The sequence below is a fragment of the Ischnura elegans genome, chromosome 4, assembly GCF_921293095.1.
Source record: "Ischnura elegans chromosome 4, ioIscEleg1.1, whole genome shotgun sequence".
In the NCBI taxonomy this organism is placed as follows: Eukaryota; Metazoa; Arthropoda; class Insecta; order Odonata; family Coenagrionidae; genus Ischnura; species Ischnura elegans.
This window is the reverse complement of record NC_060249.1, coordinates 76,463,124-76,480,939: the sequence shown is the minus strand read 5'-3', so window position 1 is coordinate 76,480,939 and position 17,816 is coordinate 76,463,124. Positions and strand designations below refer to the sequence as shown.

Genomic DNA, 17,816 nt, shown 5'->3' with positions numbered 1-17,816 from the left:
GCTTTCCCATGGAAATCATTGTGATTTCACTGCCGTTAACGCGGCTGGTTAGAAACATGGGCGCCGGGAGGGGGGTGGGTGAACCGGGATGCACTCACATTCCCAGGGCTTATAAAAAATTTTGGAATTGGTTGTACCGATTAAATTTCTTATTTGATATGGAACTTTGTATTTAGAAAAAAACGTTAATAATAAAACAATTTTAAAGAGTGAATTTTAACAAAACTACCATTGCTTACCTGTTTAAACTAAAATTTTATCTCCACATTTGGTGACATAATGCCCTAGGGACGACACTGTATGAATCCTCATAATTATTCTTCTACCGACTAGAAATTCCATGCTTAAAAAGATACCTCACCTATCGTAATGCCCGGCTTTAGCACAAGCATCACTAGCTTGTTGGAAGCCTATATTCCCTAGAGTTGGCATACTTGATGGAGCGTGAGAGTCTAATACCTACCGCGATAAACTTCGGTAAATTGCCATGGGAAACAAGGAACCTGGATAAAGTAGTGGTCCCTGCAGTGGCTTGGAAAGCCAAAGGCCCGAACTACGTCTGCGTGTCCAGGGTAATGTCTTCCATGGCAATTATTGTGGTCTTCATGATATTTTTTAGAAGAACTAGCTAATCTCCAGCATTCAACGTGTATTGACCCTCGTTCACCCTCAAGATGGTCAATCGAAGAACATAATAAAGAAAGGTGCACATGGATCCACCTGAAATTATCCCCACAAAGAATGCATCACACCATGTATCGCAAGGCTGGAGCACAAATACACAATCTAGAAAGAATAATTAACCATCGGTTAATAATTCAAATAAGTTCATTCATGCAAGGTTAGCTTATAAAATTCTGTTCAAAGGTAAAAATAGGAGGGATAGAGCAAAGGATAAATTAAAACATCCAATTGGACGTCTTAGCGAGTGCAGCTATTATTAGCATGGATTATGTCATGGGTCACCCTTTGCGTTCTTTATCCCTTATATTTTACTCTTAATTCTTTTCACATTAAGATGACTGTAAGTGTAGAACTTTTTCGCATCAACCGAGGGAAAGTTCTATCTGAATTCCGATCGATTCCGGTTACTTTTAATCATTTGGATGTTTTTCTTACGACATCTGAAATCAGGAACATTTTTCCGAGCGACCTTACCATATATCCACTTATGCTCACATTTGTTGTTCCTTGCATAGAGAAGGTGAATAATTTCTAAGAATAAAATTTAGGTTCCCTTTAATTCTCCGACGGGAGTCCTTGCTTTTCACGTTTAGGATTATCTCTAAATATCTCAAGTGTAACCGAAGAAATTAATAGGAACGAAATTAATAGGTGAATTTCGGAGTGTATATGTTCAAGCTTTCGTGATTATTTGTGCCAATAAAGAAAACGTAAGGACTGGGAGTGTGAACTCAGAGGAACCATGTGCCCACATAAGCCTTGTTTTCACAAAAGCAACCGACGCGTTCTCAGAATAGCATCCTATTTCGCGGCGGAAGTACTGAATATTAATCACATTGTCATTGCCTACTAGTGTAGTTCAACGTCCCCATGAAAAAGCATTTTTTTCCGGGATTACCTCATAGATCAGAGGTGAATGACCCCTTGTCTTGAGTGTCTTAGCCTCCTTCTTTCAATTGGAACATATTTTGCGCCTGCATGGTTGTTGTTTTGAATGAATTTTATTGTGGATCTTCTGAAAAATAATTTATCCAGGTGCAATTGCCTGTAAAAGCAGTATTAATATATTTATAATTAATTAATTTTTCACCCTTTCTTGTAAGTTCCTACTTTTTAATTTGTTGTGATATATCATCTTTATACATATCTCCCTCATATCCATAATTAGCTGTTTCTTTCAGTAGATATTTATAATTATCGTGGCGAAATTAAAAGGTGTATTCATATATTAATCTGAACTATATTGCAATTTCATTCTTCAGACATTTAGGTTTTCTTTACATGGAGTAATGTTTATGATGCCGCAAACTCAACAAAGGTACTGGACATAACTTTTAGTATTGACTTTAATGCAATTTTTAAATTGCCAATGCAATGAAAGTGCGGTGGTAGTACTTTATCAACCCAGTACTTGAATTTTCAAGAAAAATTTAGATCACTCAAATCAGCAATCTATTTATAAGGCGTGTTACACAAACTAAGAGATCCTCTTTACATGAGCATATTTTTTTCCATTTTTTATCCAAAAGTTGTATTTTAATCATTTTACTCTGGGATTTTCCACAGTTTCTACCGTTTTATGAGTATATTTTTATTTAAACAATATATAAATTTTCGTAATTGTGTTATGCAAACATATTTATTATATATTGACATAAATTTTTCAAATAATGTAAATGATGGAAAAACACCTTCAGTATTTATATTTCGTAGAAATTAATTAGAATAATTATCGTAAATAATAAGTCTCTGTTATTCTTGTTAAACATGAGATCATTCCGTTTGTGGCTCAAAAGTCAATACTTATTGCTCACCTCTAGAGTGCAAAATGTACAGAGTTGGTTAAAGTACTGAGTAAATATTACTGGGCTCAATTACAGCAACTTCACGAAAAAGTCATCATAAACCAGTACAAATTACTGATTTTGAAAAGTAATCAGTTAAATTGCAGTCGCAGTTACAATAACATCTTATAAGATATCCACTATAAAGACAACATCGCAAATGACGAATATTGCAGAAAAAAGTGGACTATTTGAGTCATAGAAATTACTCATTGCATTTCACGTGCGATACATTCTATTATAACCGTTGCAAAAATATAATGGGTGTCACCTTCTGTACCCATAATAAGTTGGCTACAACGTAGGAGTGGCTGAACCTAAGCAAACAAATTATGGTACTCAGGGGCTCTAGTTATCTATATGCCTAGGTAAATCAGTGAAATCAGAAAAGTAATCGCCGCTTACGAGAAAGTAAAGATTACAACGAAAGTAGCCATTCCTCTTTCATCATGAGGGGTAAATTACAAATAAAAATTGCATTTCGTAAAGAGTTATCGTTTCCAGAAAAAATTACTGAAAAATCAATCGTTACAATTAGTCCGCTCAATTTTACTCGATTTATAACTAACACTCAATGAATAGATTCATTACAACAACTTGATAAATTTTGAAATTATATCGAGAACTAAGAAAACCTAAAAATCATTACCTATTTCCGTCCCATTCTTGTCCCTTTGACGGCCTTTTGAGTTTTTGCCTGGGTCTGGTACCTACCTTTTTATCCTCCGCAGCCACTTCATGTGAATTTCGTCGAGAGCGGAGGCCGAGTGGCTGCTAGAGCCCTTAAAGGTAATCGGCTCCGTAGGCTCCGCTTGAGCGGGGTTCGCACGTGGATATCCCCGGGCTCATCGACCCCATTCTCGGCGAGAGTGCTTGTTGCCGATTTTTTTCCGCCGCCGCGGGATCATGAATATTTGCGACACACTTCATGGTTCACTTCCCGTATATCACGTGCCACGAGATCAGGGCAATCGCGGAATCCACTATGTTCAACCCTTAGAGGCCCAAAACGACGGGTGATGAGCTATCCTTTTAAACTCACTGATGCACGCCACATCACATTGAGATGAGTCCATCAAAAATTATTCCAAGTAAAACATTATTTAATTGGAACAATATGCTCAAAATGAAAAAAAATGATCCAAATATACGCCAGAATGCTCTATGGGCTATTTTACTGATATGACTTAAGTTACCAATAATATATACAAGTTTAGCATATGTCCACTGCTCACTATTTCGGTTAAAGATTTATTCAATTACAGTTGGTATGTATTTTACTGCCATTGTAAAACACATCACGCTATAACCTCAACGACTCTTACAACACATATCACTAAAAGCTATTTCATCCAATTATGATGCATATTACACAGGTCTCACAATTTATTTCTCAGTGTAACTCGAAATCCATTTCAATTCAGATTTTAAAATTAGAAGCTTAAAATAATATATTCTAACTTTGTCATGATTTGACCGTGCTGTTAGTGATCCTGGACGGGTTTGCTTCTATCTCGCATCAATATTTTAATACTTACCCTTAAAAATTATTTCTTGCCTATCAAATTTGATAAGCCAAGTTCAATACAATCGCATTCTATTTGGATTTTGGGATGTTTTTTTGCCATAAAATGTGCATACATTTTCGATCCGATGTTTTGCCTAGATTTACAGACATCTTTAAAATAGATAACATACAATATGTGGGAATGGACAAATTTTCAGAATAAGTAAATTGACTTAGCTCGGTGTAAAAGCTTTACGGAATCATCAATTGATTTATTACACTCGTCACACTTAATAAATGGCAAATATTGTAAACAGCAAGTTTATAAAACTCCATGAATAGAATTCTTATACCAAGGAAATCTTAAAAGCTAACTCAGCAACAGGTGATTACTACGCCAGCCTTCTAGGGTAAGTAATTTTAAAGGGCTATTTCAGTCGAAAAATAATCCTAGATGATAAATGTGTTTGTTCATGAAGTATCACTATAATGCTGCCAACATTTCGAAGTAAGTTCTTGATTACACATAACAGATTTACAACGCAACAAAAGCCGCTTTCACGAAAAATAGAATAAAATGGAAAACTAAAAGTGCTTCCAAGACCAAAGATTGAGATTTATGAGTATGCTGGTCTCAATTATGACCTCAGGCCTTTATGCCTCCTTTTTTACTCTAACTGCTAACGTAAACTGAGTTTATTGGCGATATTTTATCCATTCAATTGACTCATGCTTGAACTTTGGAGGTTTGTTTCATGCATTTGCATATAAAATCTACCTGAGCAAAGATAAGAGAAGCGCTACGATATTGAACTCATTTTCGCTATTCCTCTGGAGCTTTCAGTCCACTAATTTATACCTCAGGCGGTACACAATGGTCACATCAATTGGGTCAGAGTTAGAAGTCGTCTATCGCAAAGGTATATGGTCGAAGTACATGGGAAAAACTCAAAATTGCATAATATATACGATGTAAAACGTCTACTTTTTACCTCGTAACCGTATGTTCTGCAAAAATTTATGCCAGTACTGGAGGTTCCTCCTAAGGTTTTATCTACATTTCTATGGGTTTTTATCTCATAGAGATGACTCACAAACATTTAATATCATCGCAGTGAAGTTTTCTCGGGTTTCGCACCGGGTCAGGTCCTCCATGTCATGGACATGGAGAATCTGACCCAGTGCAAACTTGAGAAAACTTCGCTTGAAAAACATTGTTCGCCGAGGGAAAAAAAAAACAAAAATCATATCATTCAATATTATCATTAACAAATCGCGTTCCAGTTGATGTTCTTGTATTCTAATTGTTCTACAATTTTGTCGATGATCATTAAGATATGAAATATTTGAAGCATCAAAAATTATTCCATGGTACCATAAACTCTCCACAGTATAGGTATTATTGGATTTGACTATATTGGACTCAAAATACAATTTTCCTGCCAATGTTATTGAGTTAATGTGGACCTCAATAAAAACACCTAAGTCTCTCTGTGTTACAATTAACCCATATTATCTTGCAATGGTCAGTTACACGCATTCAGACTAGGTATTAACACGCTATACTTGTGAATAACCTAACGTAAACTTCGTCGTATTTTTATGATAAATATCGATCTTTTCGGCATCAGAAGGTATTCATGCCGAGAAATTGTGCGGGCACCCGTTCACGAAGCGCTCAGCCCTGTTTGAGAATGGCGCTTACACCGGTGCCAAGGGGGAGATGGAGCCAAGCCTGCAAGAGCGGGGATCTCCAATCTCCACGCCGGGGTACGAGTGCGCCAGCGCTGAAGTCTAATTAATTCACGAGGCATCTGAAAGGAGGCTGGAATCACGTCGTCTTCCTCCTTTTCCAGTTTTCGTCATTCACAAAGTCTCCCTCTTTGCCCTCACTCCCCTGAAAATTCAACACGGAGCCCTACCAGCGTCCTTGGAGACACACACTATGCCGGGGAAAGGGACTAAAGAGCGTTTTCGGCGTTAGATGGTGCACTTCTCATGAAAGATCCTTTGGCCTGAAGTATTCTAGCTTGAAACGAGAGAAAATCCTCCTTTAACAATCCACGCCGTGTATACTTGCTTACTCCGCTAGTATTGCATTCCCTATTCTATTCAAGTTAACCAGAGCGTTAAGCCACCGCCAGGTAAAGCTGAAGGCTATATCTACTTATTGTTACCACCAACTAGATATTATAAAAACCAGCTCTAAAGGTAACTATAAGCTACTATGAAATATTTAAACTGCCGTCTTCACACGAAATACAGACCTGTATTTATAGACCTCCGCTCCCCCAGCTATGTAAACCATCCTTTTGGTTGAAGTGCAGAATTAAAACAACCCTAAAACTTGAACTCTAGCCGTGCGGTTTTTAGACCTGCGTCCCTACGAAAATGTTATAAACCTCTTCCTCCTGCCTTTAGAGGAGAAGATGAAGTGAAACATCTTTTGTGACAACTTCACTTTGTGAGTGAGAAAATAATTCCACCAAGAATGATTCATACCCATGACATTTTTTTATATAATTTACAAATTTGATTGACAATGGATAGGATTAATAAAAATTAATTTTGTAAGTGTTAAATTTGCAACCTAGCAATTCTTTTTTCACTTTTTCGTCCGATGACCATCCCACAACAAGCCTAACGAATCCTAGTTTCTTTTCAGCTCTGACATGAATGTATGAGTGTATAAGTAATAAACGAAAATAAACAAACGTGTATAAATACGAGTGTATGTACATCACACGTGTTCCTCACAATGGATTTGAAGCTATCGTAAATCTGAGATATTTGACTTAATCGCTATCATGGAGAAAATGTTTTCTCCCCAATACTCACTCCACTCGTTTGACCAGCAAACGTCGCTAAAGCATATGAAAGACATCACCCATTCAGAATCTCCAGACATTTTCACGTAAATTGAACGCAGGGAAAGCAACGCACAATGCATTTGTGTTATTAATGCCTTGTGTGGATCTTCCTACCTTGCTTATCCTAATCCCTCGTTTCCTAAACGTTCCCCTTCAGCGTTATGTTCCACCCACGCTCTTCTCCGCATCTAAATCCTTCCGTTCTCCTGATGAGTTTCCTTTGCTGCCCTCATCCTAACCGATGAAGGCGTGGGGGAGAACTTCCCTTCACCTTTGCCGATAAACGCTAACGCCCTGATTCACTATGCATACGTCGTTCAACGGAGTGTGTTTCCTCTATCTCCGCTCGCGTTTGCTTTGGGTTCGTCAAGCGAATCGCAACCAAATTTATCTCAATAGCGGAATGATCGTCATATCCAAAACGCTTCGCTGGGTAGTCGGGCACGAATTTTACAAAAAAGGATCCTCAAGTCGGCCTCTAAATATGTTGTCACTTATCGCGCATTTAAATGGGTTTAAAAATCGCCACGCTGACGGGCAAAATGATAAGAGTTTCAAGGGGAGAAAAGTATAGTTATGGATGTTATTCGGAACTTATGCACATGACGGTGTGGTACATAAAATTCCAAACTTTTCATTGATATTCCTCGCAATAAAAAATATAATGCTGCAAAATATTGAGAATAAAGTGGATCGCACCGTGACGCGGACATTTTTGAAAGCCGATTTAAATGCAACCGAAGTGGCAACAGAATTCAGCCTTCAATGGGATGGAATTGGGCCTCATCTATGTAGTCCCCTTGTATTCGATGATGTAACTGGTGCAACGCTTAGTTGTATTGGAAGTTTTAAATTATACCGGGACTGGCCACGGTGAAAACATCACGGAGATACCAGCAATGAAAACATTGTGCGTAAAATTCCACAGAGAGGAAATCATTTGCCTTGAACGGGATTCGACCCCAGTTCTCCCCATTTCCGGTCGTGTGGTTAAGAGTCGTCATTCCCCTCTATGGAAATTTGTGATGGTGCGACTAGTGGTCCAAATTCAGCATGGGATTAACCCTTAAGGTCCATAATGATTGCAGCCTTTAGATTGCATAACAAAATACATTTTTATGCTAATATTGATGCCTAAATTCCAAAAAAATTCTCGCTCCCTTATGGTCCATAGGGACGTGTGTGTCACATGACATAAAAACACTAATTCTGTGAAAATAAAGTACAAATGCGGAATTTTCGTCCTCTCTCCACAGAATGGATACATATAAGGGATGAAAAGAAAGTCCTGTTTCCATGATAAAAAGAAGAACACAATGGTAATTTCCACACTTTTAATGTCACAACTCAGCAACCGACCATGGTTTCAACACGTGTCATTTTCAAGGGTCACCTAAGTCACCTTGAAAATGACACTTCCGTGTTGAAACCATGGTCGGTTGCTGAGTTGTGACATTAAAAGTGTGGAAATTACCATTGTATTCTTCTTTTTATCATGGATATAAAGAACTTCCACAAAATCGAGCCGGATACGATTTTATACGAAAGTCCTGTTATCATTGACCATCTCATTGATTTGTTATAAACTATCAAATTTTCACTTCGTAAACAGCATTTCAAGAGAAAGTTCTTTACAATGTGGAAACAACGATATCTAAAGGATATCACTAAAAGAATTTAAAACCAGAAGCCAATAGCCTATTCTTCAATAGAACCAATTCTTACTATCATACACCTTCTCATTTAATTTTAGAGAATTTCAAAAATTTGGGACATATGTGTCCCTTGGACCTTAAAGGGTGAAGGGTGGAAATAATGTAAAATTATATTTATTAGGATGATTGGAATAAGGGTAGAGAGACACCTGGCGTTGGTATTATGTGACCAGCAGTCCAATTTGTGTGAACTGCGCCACAGCCGGAGAGCAAGCCCGAACTTTGAACACAAAGAGGAGTTTGCTCTTGACTATTTTATATACCTGGACAAGTCATTGTGAAAACTTTACGGAATCACCCGCAATGCACACATCATGCAAAAATTCCACTGAGAAAAAAATCATTCATTATGATGATCAAATGCCTTGACTGGGATTTCCCGATTTTTGGCCAAAAGGTTTAACTAGTTAGGCTACAGAGGCGTCTTTCCCATCTGTGCAAATTTGTGGACATTACCCGACAAGAGGGCGTGGAGTGATGAGCATATTGTGCGACTATCTGTCCAAATCTAGTATGGGATTAAGGGGGAAAGATTGAAAATAATAGAAAATTATGTCTATTGGGATGATTGGGAAAAGTGTAGAGAGGCACTTGGCATTCGTATTTTCATCCTCTTAGCATTTATAGCCTGTAGGTGGTCAGTTCTAAAAATACTTCTTATCATACAGAACTACCGTTTGAAAAGTGTACTTGTTACTCTACTTGAAAACTAACTCATTGTCAGTATGTGTTAAATCTTAGATTCTCCCGGAGTTTCAAGTGGAGGAAGGTTAATTCAGAGGTACCCTGGAGGATGAAGAGTAAGTCGCTTTTCAAAAAGTTGGGGAGCATGAAAAAAATGGTGGAAAACCCGACAAATCTTTCTTTGCCTTCGTATATCCATTATTGTGAATTCATATATCCAATCCTACTACCAAAGTTTCTCTTCCTTTGACTTTGCTTTACATCCTCATAATTCACGCATTTTATCATTTTCATTCGTCTAAAAACGTGAAGTGGAAAGGAAGAGAATATAGAGCTCACGCTGAGTCCAGCCATGATTGTAGATTATGTTACCACTCGGTTAAACTTTATTTTTTGAGAGTCCATCACGCGCATGACCTTTTCTTTTCAAATTGCAAAAGTATGTTCATCTTTAAATTAATTTTCTATAAAATTCCAATGGAACCTGTAGGAGTCCAGAGGCCTTTTTAAGGTTTGTTATATACTCCTCATTGTTTGTTATCTACCAGTATGGCTCTTGGTGGCTACTAATAATTTACTTGCACTTGCTGAAAAAAAATTAGAATAATATTTTTATATTTCCCATAAAATAAGTATCCATAAAAAGCAAAAATATTTTTTAATTTACCTTGCAGGTTCGTTGGAGTCGTTATTCCTCCTAGTTTCCAGAAGATGTTTTTAAGTATCGTAGGGTAATATGTTATTTGCGTTATATTTATTTTATTTGTCTAATATTGAGACTTAGATTTAAAAACTCAATTCTTACCTCAAATTTTGAGAGTGTGTAAGATGCATGGATTTAATTTATTGGTATTCTTATAATGCTATAGGAAAATGGGGTCAGTGTCATTTTTTAACGAGTTTTTAAGTACAGCATACTGTGAATGTTAGGCTCTGGGCTTTTAACTTTTAGACTATACTTCTCTACCTCATTACCTTAGTATTATATTACCAAAGCTGCCATGAGATTAAGTACCTTTATTTAAGAAGACTCTATTTCGTAATCTTCGTTTAAAAATGGTTTTTATGGTAAAGTCATTTCTTGAACCCTTGGGTGACTGTGCGGGGTACCTCAGTTATCCCAAATTATTTTAACGTTGTATATTTCAATTTATCCCTCTGATATTTTTTTATTTAGCTCAACCGCTTTGTCGTTATTTAGGCAACGAATGATTTTTTTACGTTTAAATTGTATTTGAAAAATTCAATTCTTATTGGCGGAGTAACTAAGCTACCCCGCACAGCTGTTGGTGGGGAGAAAAGAAAAACTTGTTTGTTATATGAGTGCAGAGATAAAAGTTGAATAAAATAAATTTTATAACATTATAACTTCAATAACTTCAATATTCTACTTGATAGTACCTTTCACAAAACAAGATATCATATCATTAAAAGAGAGCCCTGATGTTAAAGTACAGAAATTTTAAAAATACAACACATGATCTATGAATTATAAAATGGGTACCTAAGATACACCACACAGTTCTTCGCGTAAGTTTTCTTGGCACAGTCACGGAAGGGATAGTGCAGTCAAATTCAATCTCAAGAGATTTGCAAAAAATTATCCCACTTAAATGCCCTCGAAATTATTTGAAATGTCTTCCTCATATCAAGTTCATTCTATCCCTTCCGATATGATTTGAAAAGTGCTTTAATTTCCTGAACTAATAATTAATGCTTGCTACCTATACCTTCTAAGTATATACCTCGAGGTTATCGCAAAAGTTCTGTGAACCCGAGTAATGTATTTGAGATCGCTAAAGCAAGAAGTTCCACTTATATAATAATACAAAATAAGTTTTTCATATCTCTTTGGCCTTAATTTTGGCTTCCCTCTGCCCGTCTTCTGGCAAGGTTCATCTTTCACGTCTAAAATACAAATTTTTGCTCGTTGGTTTTCAATTAAGCAAATGTCTCAGTTTCAACACGATCGATTAATAATTCTGGAATCAAATAAACATTATGAATAATAAAATAATAATAATTTGCATTGATTTAGGTAAACACTCTTAATAGTTGCGTCTTGAGATCATCATGAGTGGGCTCAAAATAAGATCATTGCATTATACAATTAAATTTCATATCGAAGTCCATAATAATGCAATTTCTCTATTTTTAAATATAAGCCTTGTTTAAAATTTTGTGTGAATTGTTAACCCCTTGTCCACCTTGTAGCCGAATTTCAGCTTTTATTCCATCATTTTCCCAGCTTAAAATGGTCAATGTCATTATTGCGCTACGGATTTGAAGGAAATTTTAATGTAAACTTGTTATTAATTTTTTTTTTCTTTTTCAGTGATATCCATCCCAAGATTCCGGAAACAGAACCAAGGATTTCTTCGTGCTTCACGTATTGTGCTGAGGAATTATCCTGTATCGCACATCTCGTCGGCATCGTTTGTGTTTAGAAAGTGAAAGCAGACTTAAGTTGGGTGTAAATATGGGAGAGAAGCCTGTGAGAAACGAACTGTGTGAAATAGGCCCAGGCATATGGACGTCAAATCTAACCTTGATGGTGAAACTTTATGTAAAAATGTGATCAAAGACAGGGATAAATGAAAAAAGGAAATGAATCAAGGAATTCTTTGCATCATGCTGGAAGGAACGGTAAGAATAATAAGATTGGAACTCAAAATGCATTTTTTAAATGTCATGGGAACTTTTAAAACAAGTCCCATGAAGAGTGTTTTGACGGTGCTGGTGAGAGACAGAAGTATTTTACATTTATGTGATAATGATCAACTGTTGTGCGTGTCATTTATGTCAGTACGTATGAGTGCTGTGAACATGTTGAAATTTAACTTGAAATTTTAAAAAGAATGGAATTCATTGTCAAGATAATATGAAAGAATGAATCTCTTCAGAAGATTAGCTTTGGTGGATTGGTTGAATTCTACTTTCCAGTTCACCATTTTATTTACTGTTAACAGGACTGCTGGATATTGGATGGGTTAGATTTAAAGACATCCTTGTGCATCATTTATTTCAGGAGTTTTAGCCAATTTATTTTTAAATATCCACTGCTTGATGTTGTCTTCACAACGTATTCATTAAACAAAAATCAGATCGCATCATAAAAGGAAGCGTTTGAATATGCCATACCGTTGACAAGCCTACTGCTCTAATTTGGAGGACTTGGGTGGTTTGGCAGTAGGAGACTTCAGTTTTGGACGTTGACTTCGCGGTGGGCGGTATTTTTCAAATTTGTGATTCTCTATTTGAGTGACTTAACCGTCCCTGGTAGTCACCTTTGGCGGTGCTCGATAAGTTTTTTATGTCAGCGTCATAAAAAGAGTGGAAAGTGAATGTGTGTAAAACATTTGCACAGTGATGAATTTCAGTGCTTCGATGACTTCAAAATTCTATGAGTCTAGAACACTTAATTGGGAAGATGGAGAAATGGCGGGCATACGTACGACCAGAGAATATTTCTAAAGAATTTTCAGATTTGAGAGAAGTGAGAACCATTTATGTCAAGATATAATCAATGCATATTGTAATGTAGTCTGTCGTTACAACAACCTTTCCTGTTGAAACAAACTTTTATGTATAAAAGATCACAGTACATAATAATGGTTTATCATTAATCACCATCCCGAACCAACGGAGTACAATATGTCATTTTAATTATTTTTTATCCATAATTATCAATTTAATTTATATATAATCAAATTTCTTATTTTAAGTTTACTATAAGTTTGGATTAACTTATGATTTATACCTATTTATGTTAAATTGACACCTTATTTTCCATTTCTAATCAATATCTTGATTTTTATTGAAAAAATATATTGCTTTTGTCCATACTTTTTGTTATTGGAATGTTTACTTTTCTTCTGGTCTCTCTTCCCAAACAGAGAAAAAGTGTACACTTACTGGGAAACATTCGCGTCACAGTGGATTGTACGCAACTTAATCACCGATGTTGGATTGGATGACCATCTTTGCAAGGTAAGTGCTTGGAGTATTTGCGAATTCAAATATTGTTTAGCTTCACAGCAAACAATGTCGAACCCAATGAACCAGAGTAGTCATATTCCGTTCGGTGCATGGGTAACGAGTTATCCAGTTTTTTTCGAATAATTTTTCTCTAAATAATTTATTTCCTTTCGTCTATTCACGTCGTTATTCTGACTTTTATTCTTCCAAATTTATGTAATTGTTTTTTTTTTCTCTTGAAATAAATAGAGTAGCATAGAAATAGTGTTTGTTTCCACTGAGTCACCGTATAAAAATCATGCTAATAAATTAAATTCCCTGTGTTTTTTTTTTTCAAAATAACAAAACCATAAACGGCAAAAATATTATTACCAACTGCCATGTGGACTAACTCGTGAACAATAGCTCCGTAATGAAATCTAATGTCTCCACTACTTATTTTCATACGAATTTATTTCCAAATGCTGTGGCTATTTTGGTATCAGTTTTAGCTGATCATTAATATTTTATATTATAGCACCTAATTATTCTATTTTTGTTGCTCATTATTTCCTGTTCAATATGCTCTTAAATATATCCATAAAATGTAATGTCATCATGAGGAAAAAGTCCGGTTTAGGCATGTTTGATACTGTTAGTAAAAGGACGGTTGAGTTCAGTTTTATAATAGTAACATCGAATATAAAATTCAGCATTTTTGCTCTAAATTATTATAAATTGGATCAAAAATAAGAGTCATGAGTTTTTGAAAATACTTGAGGAATACCTTAATTCACCAAGGTCTTTCATATGCTCTTCTACAAGTATGGTTGTATGGATTGAGGGCTTACACTTGTCAATGATATTCACTTTTTCTCGGCAAAAGTGTTATTCTCCATATTTCCTAGCCTGTATTTTGCTTTTAACCAAGGATGTGTAAAGCTCTACCTGAGCATTAAAAGTTTATTCAAGCGTTCCAGATGGCCTGCAGCCTCATTTGGTCGAAAATTAAAGTTTTTAAGTAGGTTTTACATTGATCAAAACAGAAATAAAGCTGTTTATCCGTGTATAAGGAAGCAATACATATGAAAAATGGGATTTGTCATTTATGTATTCGGCCCTTTACTTCATTGGGGAATTTCATTTGATCCAGTGTATATTAATTGTTAAATTTTCATACATTAAGTTTGTGATAGAATCCCACACTATTGACGTATAATTATGAAGAATTTGTGGACTCATTTTTTGTTACTTAATGCTTTCATTAATTCTGCTAGTAAAAAAATTCCAAGAATCGTGACATAGACAGTGGCGTTAGTCTTTTTCCATACTGAGAGTGTCTGTATATGTACTACATGCCCTATATCGTGTATATTTGAAGTCACAGCAAGGCCGTGGAGCTAATATTCATAGCTGCAATGATAAAATTCTCCTTAATTTTTTTGTCGTCCACCTTTTGAATTTCCTTCACTTTTATCTCATTTTGTCGCACTGGGATGATGAAGGTTTTTTTCCTTCCTGTCTGGTAACAAAGATTTTTTAATAAAAAACTTTAATCGCTGGCATGCGGGATATTGGTAAATATTAAGGAGAAAAAAGAGAGTGGGAAATTTCCTAAATATCAGAAAAAATGGTAATCCACATGCATAATAACGAAGCTAAAAGCTCTTCGAAGAAGAATATATATATGCCGTGCGATCTCCGCTCTTCTCACACTATAATGGTTTCTCTTAGACTAGGCCGGATTTATGGTGTAAATACCCTGGGGAGAGTAAAAGAAATTGGCAACTCAGTAGCGGCTCGTGTACGCCTAGGATATAGAACTCTCCACTCCCTTGAACTGGTACCGTTTCTTTGATGCATCGAGCAAATTCCCTCCTGCAGACTCGAAAACAATGGTGGAGGATGTATTTTAGAGAGGTTAAGGCCGGCAATGAGACGCGAGTGCTCTTAGAAGCTGTTACTGGTGGATTTATGGGGCGCTAAGAAAAGGCAAGCTAGCTATGGTAAGCTGGAGATGCTTTTTCAGATTAATCCTTTGTTAGAGTGGAGAAAAAAGCGTTTAGAACATCTCTTTTCTCAGAAAACATATTGCCTGATTTCACGAGCATAATAAATTTCGTTAATTGGGAATTCATGCATTTATAGATATCTCCCAGTGGGTTCTACAGCTGATGTTGCATAGGTAACATAAAACAATATTTTTAGTCGACATGCCAATCTGTGATTCCAGCATCTAGGTCTGGGATATGTCTACAACTTGTTGAACGTTGCCTGACTTCGTGTGAATTATTTATTATTTTATAAATGGGGAATGCGTGCATTCATAAATATCTCGCAGTAAGTAGGTACTACTGTGTTGGTGTTTGAAACCACAAAACCACGTTTTTAATCAGCCTGTCAGTCGGTGATCCGCAATCAGGCATCTATATTTGGAATGTTGCTAAGCAGAGTTATGACGAATTAAATATGCTCCTTAGTATTTTAGTTGCTAAAATTATTCAAAGAGAATCCTGCTTCTTCATATGATAAACATTAAAAAAATATTTTATGTTGATGATTAGTTTCCGGGTTAATTCCGCGTCGACCCATTTTTGGCGTTTGGATCCAAAGACCCGAACCCGAACCGAAGACGGGAGCTGGAACGCGCCCGAAACTGTTGTCTGCCAAAAATGAGTCGATGCGGAATTCACCCGGAAACTAATCATCAATTTAATCACCGCGGAAGCCACCGCAATTACATTGTATGTTTTTGAATTATGGTAAATAATGAATATTATTTTAGTTATATCTTTCTTTCTTAGATCGATCATAAGTTGAGAATTGATCATAATTTGAGATTAAATTTTGCTGGAGCATCAACTCCTCTATGAATTGATGTATTTGTAGCATTTTTTACGTCAAAATAACCTCTCATGAGTATTTTTTCCACTACTTTCAGTGCATACTTCTTGCGTTTTCTTGTTTTTACTCAATTACCAATGTTCATGCAGTAATTTTTATTTAACCTTTGTACAGATGCATGTACAGATTTAGTGTATCAATAATAATCCAATGCTTTAGATTAACCATCGTGTTTTTTTTTTGCAATTTTAATCAATCCATATATTATGGTTACCGAGTTCAACAATCTAAATTCTTCACAGCTTCCAATAACAGCACACTATTTGAATTAATTGAGTAAAAAAGTAAGTTATAAGTGTTCTATCTAACACGATTTTCGACTTTCTTTTATATATATAGATAGTTCGTTTACCCGGTGTCTATTAGAGATGAAGTCACCCAATGACGATTGTGTTAAATATATCCAATGAATATCACCATGCCAGGTGATTTAATGTCGTCGCCAGTTTTCAGTAAGGAAAAGTTATCAATCAGCATTTATTTGCTGCGAGTAAAAACATTATTTTTCCATTTGGAAGTTAATGTGTTAAGGGCTCCATTTTAAAAGAACTTCGTGAGTTTTTTTTGCCCCCGGAACTAATTTCGTGGAATGCTTCATTTAAGTTGTTATTTTATTTCACCGACCCCATCAAGTGTGACGGGTAAAAGACGTTGAGAGGTATTCTATAAATTTTTAATTGAACTCTCCCCCACGCCTCGTCCTGTTTTTTATTTAGTGCCTTTCACCGAGGTGAAAAAAGCGATGCCTCAATTCAGGAGAGGCAGTTTTCCTCGCGTTTCGCAATTTGGATCCATTTAATTCTGTATCGATCTTAAAATTGGATACATGCGGGTCATTCCGTCATTTCCACGAAAGAGGCGGGATGTGTGGATTTCTCATTCGTGTTTTTTACATAACGGTTTTTTCAGGCATGGCATGGCCTGAGAAAATAACAATGTGTTTCCTGATAGAACAAATTTTCTGAAAACATACCTTCAATTTCCACTTGTCATTAAAACAATAACTGCGTGATTTAATTTAAGTTTAGTGTTCAGATTATATATTTGATATTAGTTTTATTTATATAAGAAATAAACAAAACCTTGGTGGCCAAGGGATACATGTCTCTGTTTTGTGCTGGCATCGAGTGGAAAATCAAATGCTATTCTTTATATCTAGTTGATCCCTATTTTTTATACCGAATTTCTGTACCAATATCTATTTAGAAAAAAAGTCACATATCCTTAGGCTTCTCACTCGCTTAATTCAGGAAACAGTTCTTACGAAGTGGTACTACCCAGTCCTGGAAATTCACCAAAATTCATCGACCTATATAATGTAATTTTCAATTGATGCCGAACTATACCAAATTACTTGACAATGCTTGGACTCATGATTGCATTAGTATCCTCTTAATTATCTTCCTTTTCAATAATTCGGTTTATCTATTGATTATAAGATGATATTTGAGTTATATTTTTATGTGATGTAATTTGGGTTAAACGTTCTCCAATGAGTGATATGCATTTCATATTGTGAGTAAAAGACCGAACGAGGTTGTTAATGGGATGGAAAGGTTTTCCGAGGATTAATGGAGAAGGCAAGGTCAACTGAAAAGGGCTGAGGCAGGTTATAATGGCCTTGTGAAGCTTGAGACACCCTGTGATCGCA

At 35.9% G+C, this 17,816-nt stretch overlaps 1 protein-coding gene across 3 annotated transcripts in view; it reads left to right on the top strand.

Annotated features, from left to right (window-relative positions):
* LOC124157683 (roundabout homolog 2-like) overlaps nt 1–13,277 on the top strand; it is a 984,420-nt gene extending 971,143 nt beyond the window's left edge. For 2 of the 3 annotated variants that reach the window (XM_046532623.1, XM_046532622.1), the window contains one exon: nt 11,640–12,913. The gene's annotated coding sequence lies outside the window, so the exon portion shown is untranslated. Of the gene's footprint in view, nt 1–11,639; nt 12,914–13,200 lie in introns of those variants that run through there. The other variant, XR_006864642.1, reaches the window with a different exon arrangement.
* Nucleotides 13,278–17,816: the final 4,539 nt, after the last annotated feature.